Consider the following 8,956-nt stretch of genomic DNA (forward strand, 5'->3'; position numbering starts at 1 on the left):
AATACACCAGTATTCACATGAGAGCAGTCACGTATGAGAGTAATACACCAGTATTCACATGAGAGCAGTAACGTATGAGAGTAATACACCAGTATTCACATGAGAGCAGTAACGTAGGAGAGTAATACACCAGTATTCACATGAGAGCAGTAACGTATGAGAGTAATACACCAGTATTCACATGAGAGCAGTAACGTATGAGAGTACTACACCAGTATTCACATGAGAGCAGTAACGTATGAGAGTAATACACCAGTATTCACATGAGAGCAGTAACGTATGAGAGTACTACACCAGTATTCACATGAGAGCAGTAACGTATGAGAGTAATACACCAGTATTCACATGAGAGCAGTAATGTAGGAGAGTAATACACCAGTATTCACATGAGAGCAGTAATGTATGAGAGTAATACACCAGTATTCACATGAGAGCAGTAACGTAGGAGAGTAATACACCAGTATTCACATGAGAGCAGTAACGTATGAGAGTACTACACCAGTATTCACATGAGAGCAGTCACGTATGAGAGTACTACACCAGTATTCACATGAGAGCAGTAACGTATGAGAGTACTACACCAGTATTCACATGAGAGCAGTAACGTATGAGAGTACTACACCAGTATTCACATGAGTGCAGTAACGTATGAGAGTACTACACCAGTATTCACATGAGAGCAGTAACGTATGAGAGTACTACACCAGTATTCACATGAGAGCAGTAACGTATGAGAGTACTACACCAGTATTCACATGAGAGCAGTAACGTATGAGAGTACTACACCAGTATTCACATGAGAGCAGTAACGTATGAGAGTAATACACCAGTATTCACATGAGAGCAGTAACGTATGAGAGTACTACACCAGTATTCACATGAGTGCAGTAACGTATGAGAGTACTACACCAGTATTCACATGAGAGCAGTAACGTATGAGAGTACTACACCAGTATTCACATGAGAGCAGTCACGTATGAGAGTACTACACCAGTATTCACATGAGAGCAGTAACGTATGAGAGTACTACACCAGTATTCACATGAGAGCAGTAACGTATGAGAGTACTACACCAGTATTCACATGAGAGCAGTAACGTATGAGAGTACTACACCAGTATTCACATGAGAGCAGTCACGTATGAGAGTACTACACCAGTATTCACATGAGAGCAGTAACGTATGAGAGTACTACACCAGTATTCACATGAGAGCAGTCACGTAGGAGAGTACTCGAGGCGCTTTGCAGGTTTACCTCCCATAGATTATTCATAACGTGAGTTAAACATCTCATCTCATCTCATCTCATCTCATTGTGTACCCGCTATGAGAATAAAGGCTTTCTATTGATCCGTCCTTCCGTGCGCTCTCTGCGCGTCGGCGCGTACAGTTCAAGTCGCCGTGTTACGTTGCTAAGTATCTCAGCGACCCATTGGTCGATGTGGATGATCGACACCTCTATCGACCAGTCAGAGTCAAGGGAATCAAGGGGCAGCTCCCAAATTCACCTTAGCAACGCCAATGACGGTCCAGAAGTAAGTCGATACAAAGATGGCATGTTGCGTCAAGAGAAGTCCGTCCACTCTGGAACCCCGTCCTCGTTCGCGGAGGAACCGGGACCTTCTCTGGAACCCCGTCCTCGTTCGCGGAAGAACCGGGACCTTCGGCATTCGTTTCGAACTAACGGATAGACGCTAGCAGCGTTTTCCAGATCTGCAATATACGTTTGGCCACAAAGCAGCAAAGGTAAGACGCACTTTATGATTTAGTGGAGGCTATTTCTGCTACTCTTTGGCTGCTACTTTGCCGAGTTTTCGTCGCACAGTGATGACGCAGCCCTCTGCGTAATCAGCGGAGTCTCATCTTCCATATAATTGCTTGTTATTTGAGTTATGCTTCGTTTGGTCGGGGCCTTTAGCTGAGATTCTCCCCGTCATTCTGAGATGCTACAAGTTAGCATTGGTGCTTCTGAGCGCGTGCGTTGATCGTCTGGACTGCACGCATCTCACGCATCTCACGCATCTCACGCAGACCACAGGTCCTCTCTGGGCACCCTGTCCTAGGCTTTCTCTAGATCTACAAAGACACAATGCAGCTCCTTCTGACCTCCCATGTACTTCTCCATTGCTAGCCTCAACGCTAACATTGCTTCTGTGGTACTCTTCCTGAGTATAAAGCCATACTGCTGCTCGCTAATACTCACTTCTGTCCTTCATCGAGTCTCGACCACCTTGTTCCATAACTTCATCATGTGACTCATCAGCTTTATCCCCCTATGGTCTCCCTTCTTCTTGAAGATGCGCACCAGAACACTTCCCCTCTGTTCCTCTGGCATCTTCTTCCATCTTCCTTTCACTACTGGTCTCTGTTTGACCTTTGACCTCTACCCTTCATCACTCTAACATGCTGAACATCCTTCCCGTCTCTGTCTCCCTGTCTGTCCAGCCTGTACAGATCCTTCTCTCCGTCTTTACTATCTAATCTTCATACAGGTCATCATATGACCTCTGTTTCACCTTTGACCTCTACCTTTGCCTTGCGTCTCCTCTCCCTGTACTCTTGTTTACTCTCTTCTGTCCTCTCAATGTCCCACTTCTTCTTAGCGAACCTCTTTTCCTGTCTACACTTCTGCACTTCCTGGTCCCACCACCAGGTCTCCTTATCTCCTTTCCTTCCAGAAGACACCCAGTCCTCTCCTACCTGTCTCCCTGACCAGCTTAGCTGCTGTAGTCCAGTCTTCTGGAAGCCTCTCTTGTCCACCCAGAGCCTGTCTCACCTCTTCGTTCTTCAGCCTCCACCACTTTGTCCTCTTCCTCTTCCTCTTCCTCACCACCAGCCCAGGCTGGCTGCTCCACTCTCTCCTGCCTGCCTCCTTTAAACCGGTTTGCTCCCCCTACAGTGTACCTTAGAGAGGGACTCTCTGTAGACATTGCCCGGTGAGCTAATGTATAAACTACACTTTAGATTTCACCGGCATTGTGGCACAGAGAACAGGTATTGGAACAGCACAATAAATTGAATTTCGCGCGCGCGCGTGTGTGTGTGTGTGTGTGTGTGCGCGCGTGCATGCTAAATCCCACACACGCCTTGCAGTGGGTGGGAGCAGAGAAACTTTCCAGTTGGAACTGCCTTCATGGATCCTCCTCAGCTGCAGAAAGCACTGAGACGAAGAGCGAGGTGTAAAATGATTCTTTATTTCCAGCTGAAGGCAGAGCATCTTGTAGAGAGCAGAAAACGACCCCCCCCCCCCCCCAAAGGGGAGGGGTGAGTGAGAAGGGGGCCAAGACAGGACGGCACAGATGAGAACAAGCATGCAGCAAACAAAGCGTGTTGACTGAGGACCATGTGCTCAGGTAGGTATAACACATGGTTATAACACATGGATAGATTGTTATTACCGCTATCGCTATAGACTTAAGAGCGTTTGATCAGCTTTTGGTGTGTGTATTTTAACTGGCTGTCGTTTGCTTTGTTTGATGATGTTATTGTGAATGGAGGTTCTACTGAGAACAAAGTTAACTTCGGTTCTGCTGCAGAAAACGAGCTGGAACTTCACATGAGCAGACAGACGTGTTTATTTTGTCACTGCGGGTCACGCGAAGCACACAGGAAACCAGATCGCGTGTGTGTTGGCGTGCGTGCTGGATGGCGGTGGGTGGGAGGGTAAAAGGGAGCGCTATTTGGCAGTGCACGTGAGCGCGTGGGTGGTTGTGTGGGTGTCAGGGTGAGTGGGTGCAGAGTTCTCCTTGAGTGAGAGCACGTGTGTGTGTGTGTGTGTGTGTGTGTAAAAATATGAAAACTGTGTGTGCGATGGTAACGTGTGTGTTTCCAAGTCCACATGAGCACCTTTGCATCAAAAGATGCAGGGAATAGTATAAATAGGAATAAAATAAATTCTCCACTCACACACACACTCTCACTCACACTCACACATACACACTCTCACTCACACACACACACTCACACACACACTTTTGGGTGCATTCCTGACAGAGTTTGAATGGTGGGTTGGACGTAGCAAAATTCAGCTGAATCGTGAGGACAAAAGCCAGGGGGGGGGGACATTTAAGAGGTTTAAAGTCTGCATGGCGCTCGGCGTGAGGGAGGAAACGCACGCACACACACACGCATGTACAGCTGTGGCTCCAGCAGACTGTTCAGTCTGGAACAGGGGAATTCCCAGGGAGGAGACAGTGAACACACACACACACACACACACACTGCACCTCTGCCTTAATACACACAGCTGGACACAACTGCTCGTATGTTTGGAGACAACATACGAGCAGTTTTAAAACACTGGTGGATGTATTGTATGTTTCCAATATACCAGTGACTTCATTGATCAACGATTGATTTCTGCGTTGACTTGAAACCAGTATTATCTTAATGGCTGCGTTAAAGTGACATTTATAACTCTCAAAGAAGACAGAGTAGAGTCAGACGGGACTAGAAAGCAGTAAATGGACATTGGATGTCTTTGTTGCCTTGGTTACCCCCTCTGTCCCAGGTTGACCACAAATCAATATGGCTCAGTCCAAATTGAGACTAGTCCCAATTGCTTGGGTCACTACATGTCCCACACCGGCACTGAACAGAACACGGGGATTCATCAGCGTACGACTTCACGTGGAGCGTGAACAGAACACGGGGATTCATCAGCGTACGACTTCACGTGGAGCGTGAACAGAACACGGGGATTCATCAGCGTACGACTTCACGTGGAGCGTGAACAGAACACGGGGATTCATCAGCGTACGACTTCACGTGGAGCGTGAACAGAACACGGGGATTTATTGACAAATGGGGACGCTGTCCTGCAGCATCTGTTGGAGACACAAATGAGGGACGCTGTCCTGCAGCATCTGTTTGAGACACAAATGAGGGACGCTGTCTTGCAGCATCTGTTGGAGACACAAATGAGGGATGCTGTCCTGCAGCATCTGTTTGAGACACAAATGAGGGACGCTGTCCTGCAGCATCTGTTGGAGACACAAATGAGGGACGCTGTCCTGCAACATCTGTTTGAGACACAAATGAGGGACGCTGTCCTGCAGCATCTGTTGGAGACACAAATGAGGGATGCTGTCCTGCAGCATCTGTTTGAGACACAAATGAGGGACGCTGTCCTGCAACATCTGTTTGAGACACAAATGAGGGACGCTGTCCTGCAGCATCTGTTGGAGACACAAATGAGGGACGCTGTCCTGCAACAGCATGTTTGCTATTTTGACCAAAGACTGGGACAGATATTTAATATCTGCATTAACTTGTGGAAAAGGGGTAGAATATGTCTCCTTTAGGGCACAGAAGAAAGGACTCAGAAAGGTGTTTGCTGCATTCGTTTGCTCCTTGGAAGGACAGATCCATGCAGTCCTCCCATGTGCAAGTGCAGATTGTGACCTTCAGTATTAGTCGACTAAGTTACACTTTCAAACTAGCGAAGAGCTGGTAAAATATTCAGGAAAATATCTTCCTGTAAATTATAACAATAAATCTAAACAAATGATAGGAACGATTAACAAAAGAACGACAGTGACATCTGGTGGACAGAGAGAGACGGTCCATGGGGATCTCCGGGGACAGCCTTTCTCTGTCTCTCTGCAGCCCTGCTTTGAGGCCTACCAACTTGTAGGGTTTGTAATTTGTAATCTATAATTGCATGTTGTTCACAAGGTAACAAGCAGATCGTCCTGGTGCAAATAGCTCCAAAGGTTTCAGCTATTACAACAAAGGAACAAAACCTTTATAAATAGCTTGTAAACAGCAGATTCTTAACAGCAGCCAATATAAATTCTTTATTGGCACAGCTTATTAAAATTAAATCGACACACTTTCTGATTTCCACTCAGTCAGCTTTACTTTACATAATTTAACAATAGTAAATCACAATAAAAGTGACTCGTGGATATGTGATTTGTCACATGCATATTGGAAGGAAACAACATCAAAATCCAATTTAGATCAAGCTGCTCTGGGAGATTTTCTAGGCTCTGAGATTAATATGTGTCACGAGAGCTAGTGAGTTATAACAGGGTAATAACACACACATGAAAGACAAACGAAGAAACAGGTGCACACATACGAGCGAGCACAGATGAGAGAGGTCACCGTGGGATCGTGCAGCTGACGCAGTGGCAGCGCGGTCTCTATCGGTTGCTTGCATGGAGGCGCTTGCTTTCGTCTGCGTGCCTGTTTTTAGTGAATGGAATGAATGAAAACTCACTAACGCTCTGTGCCTCCTTGTCTTTTGGGCCACACAGAGAACAGTTCAGGTTTGATTGAATGTTTTATTGGAGGATGAACAGGAAAAACGATGTTTTGTTGATGTTGGCACTGGCAGCAATTGAGGCTGCATCACCATATCCTAGCTGGCTGGGTCTCAGGAGGATATATTCAGGATTTATGGTACACATGAGAACGTAGCGGAAAGTATGCATGACTTCTTGAAATAAAATTAATTGATTAATGTGCATATTATGAACAGGAAGTAATAATATCTAATGACCGACCTTTGCAGGACCCCCCCCCCCCCCCCCCCCCACACACACACAGTCTGTGTATCTGCCTTTAATACTGATAAATAACAGATGATCTCACATATTAATTCCTTTGGTGGTTCATCTAATTAAGGTTTCAATAGTTAGCTAGCAGCTTTGGTTCGCCGCTGCATCTCGAGCATGCCCCGCAGAAAGCCCTGCCTCACACCTTTGTGTCCACAGGAATCTTTGGAATCCTAAGCAGAACTCTCCATTGTGTGTGTGTGTGTGTGTGTGTGTGTGCCCGTTAGACATATTTCCTTCCTCGTATCCACCCAGAAATAAAGAGCAGGCAACACTCGGTTCAAACCTAGAGACTGAGTCACATTCTAAAATAGCAAAATGAGTTTACTTCACTCGGCTCCATGAACGTTCCTAAAGACCGGTGAAAACACGGTCCTGGACCTTCTGCAGAGCCTCCCTAGAAATATTCAACCCTGTGGTTTAATCGGGGTGCCGCTGTAGTTCACATGCGTGTGAACGCAATAATATCGTAGTTTGTCGTTCCCGTTTCTGAGGACATGACTCTACTGACACCGTCCTCAGTAGAAGGATCACCAATGGCTCCATTTCAACTCCTCAGTGCTGGCAGCGTTCTACCAATGTCTGGATGAGAGTTCACCATTTCATAGAGGGTGGTGAAGATTACTCACAACAGCCCCCCCTTCCATTGGGGACAGCTGCAGAGGGCGCAGCATGGACTGCATCGGGGTGGGGGGGGGGGGGCATGAACTGACAAAAACTGTTTGATTACCTCAGAGAGCTCTATTGATTACAGCAGAGAGCTCTATCGGTGCTCTCTGCTGTGTAGCTCTATCGGTGCTCTCTGCTGTGTAGCTCTATTAGTGCTCTCTGCTGTGTAGCTCTATCGGTGCTCTCTGCTGTGTAGCTCTATTAGTGCTCTCTGCTGTGTAGCTCTATCGGTGCTCTCTGCTGTGTAGCTCTATTAGTGCTCTCTGCTGTGTAGCTCTATCGGTGCTCTGCTGTGTAGCTCTATTAGTGCTCTCTGCTGTGTAGCTCTATCGGTGCTCTCTGCTGTGTAGCTCTATCGGTGCTCTCTGCTGTGTAGCTCTATCGGTGCTCTGCTGTGTAGCTCTATTAGTGCTCTCTGCTGTGTAGCTCTATCGGTGCTCTGCTGTGTAGCTCTATCGGTGCTCTCTGCTGTGTAGCTCTATCGGTGCTCTGCTGTGTAGCTCTATCGGTGCTCTCTGCTGTGTAGCTCTATCGGTGCTCTCTGCTGTGTAGCTCTATCGGTGCTCTGCTGTGTAGCTCTATTAGTGCTCTCTGCTGTGTAGCTCTATCGGTGCTCTGCTGTGTAGCTCTATTAGTGCTCTCTGCTGTGTAGCTCTATCGGTGCTCTGCTGTGTAGCTCTATTAGTGCTCTCTGCTGTGTAGCTCTATCGGTGCTCTGCTGTGTAGCTCTATCGGTGCTCTCTGCTGTGTAGCTCTATCGGTGCTCTCTGCTGTGTAGCTCTATCGGTGCTCTCTGCTGTGTAGCTCTATCGGTGCTCTCTGCTGTGTAGCTCTATCGGTGCTCTCTGCTGTGTAGCTCTATCAGTGCTCTCTGCTGTGTAGCTCTATCGGTGCTCTGCTGTGTAGCTCTATTAGTGCTCTCTGCTGTGTAGCTCTATCGGTGCTCTGCTGTGTAGCTCTATTAGTGCTCTCTGCTGTGTAGCTCTATCGGTGCTCTCTGCTGTGTAGCTCTATCGGTGCTCTCTGCTGTGTAGCTCTATCGGTGCTCTCTGCTGTGTAGCTCTATCGGTGCTCTCTGCTGTGTAGCTCTATCGGTGCTCTCTGCTGTGTAGCTCTATCGGTGCTCTCTGCTGTGTAGCTCTATCGGTGCTCTCTGCTGTGTAGCTCTATCGGTGCTCTCTGCTGTGTAGCTCTATTAGTGCTCTCTGCTGTGTAGCTCTATTAGTGCTCTCTGCTGTGTAGCTCTATCGGTGCTCTCTGCTGTGTAGCTCTATCGGTGCTCTGCTGTGTAGCTCTATTAGTGCTCTCTGCTGTGTAGCTCTATCGGTGCTCTCTGCTGTGTAGCTCTATCGGTGCTCTGCTGTGTAGCTCTGTTAGTGCTCTCTGCTGTGTAGCTCTATCGGTGCTCTCTGCTGTGTAGCTCTATCGGTGCTCTCTGCTGTGTAGCTCTATCGGTGCTCTGCTGTGTAGCTCTATTAGTGCTCTCTGCTGTGTAGCTCTATCGGTGCTCTGCTGTGTAGCTCTATCGGTGCTCTCTGCTGTGTAGCTCTATCGGTGCTCTGCTGTGTAGCTCTATCGGTGCTCTCTGCTGTGTAGCTCTATCGGTGCTCTCTGCTGTGTAGCTCTATCGGTGCTCTGCTGTGTAGCTCTATTAGTGCTCTCTGCTGTGTAGCTCTATCGGTGCTCTGCTGTGTAGCTCTATTAGTGCTCTCTGCTGTGTAGCTC

This window comes from Brachionichthys hirsutus, chromosome 12 (genome assembly GCF_040956055.1).
Source record: "Brachionichthys hirsutus isolate HB-005 chromosome 12, CSIRO-AGI_Bhir_v1, whole genome shotgun sequence".
NCBI lineage: Eukaryota > Metazoa > Chordata > Actinopteri > Lophiiformes > Brachionichthyidae > Brachionichthys > Brachionichthys hirsutus.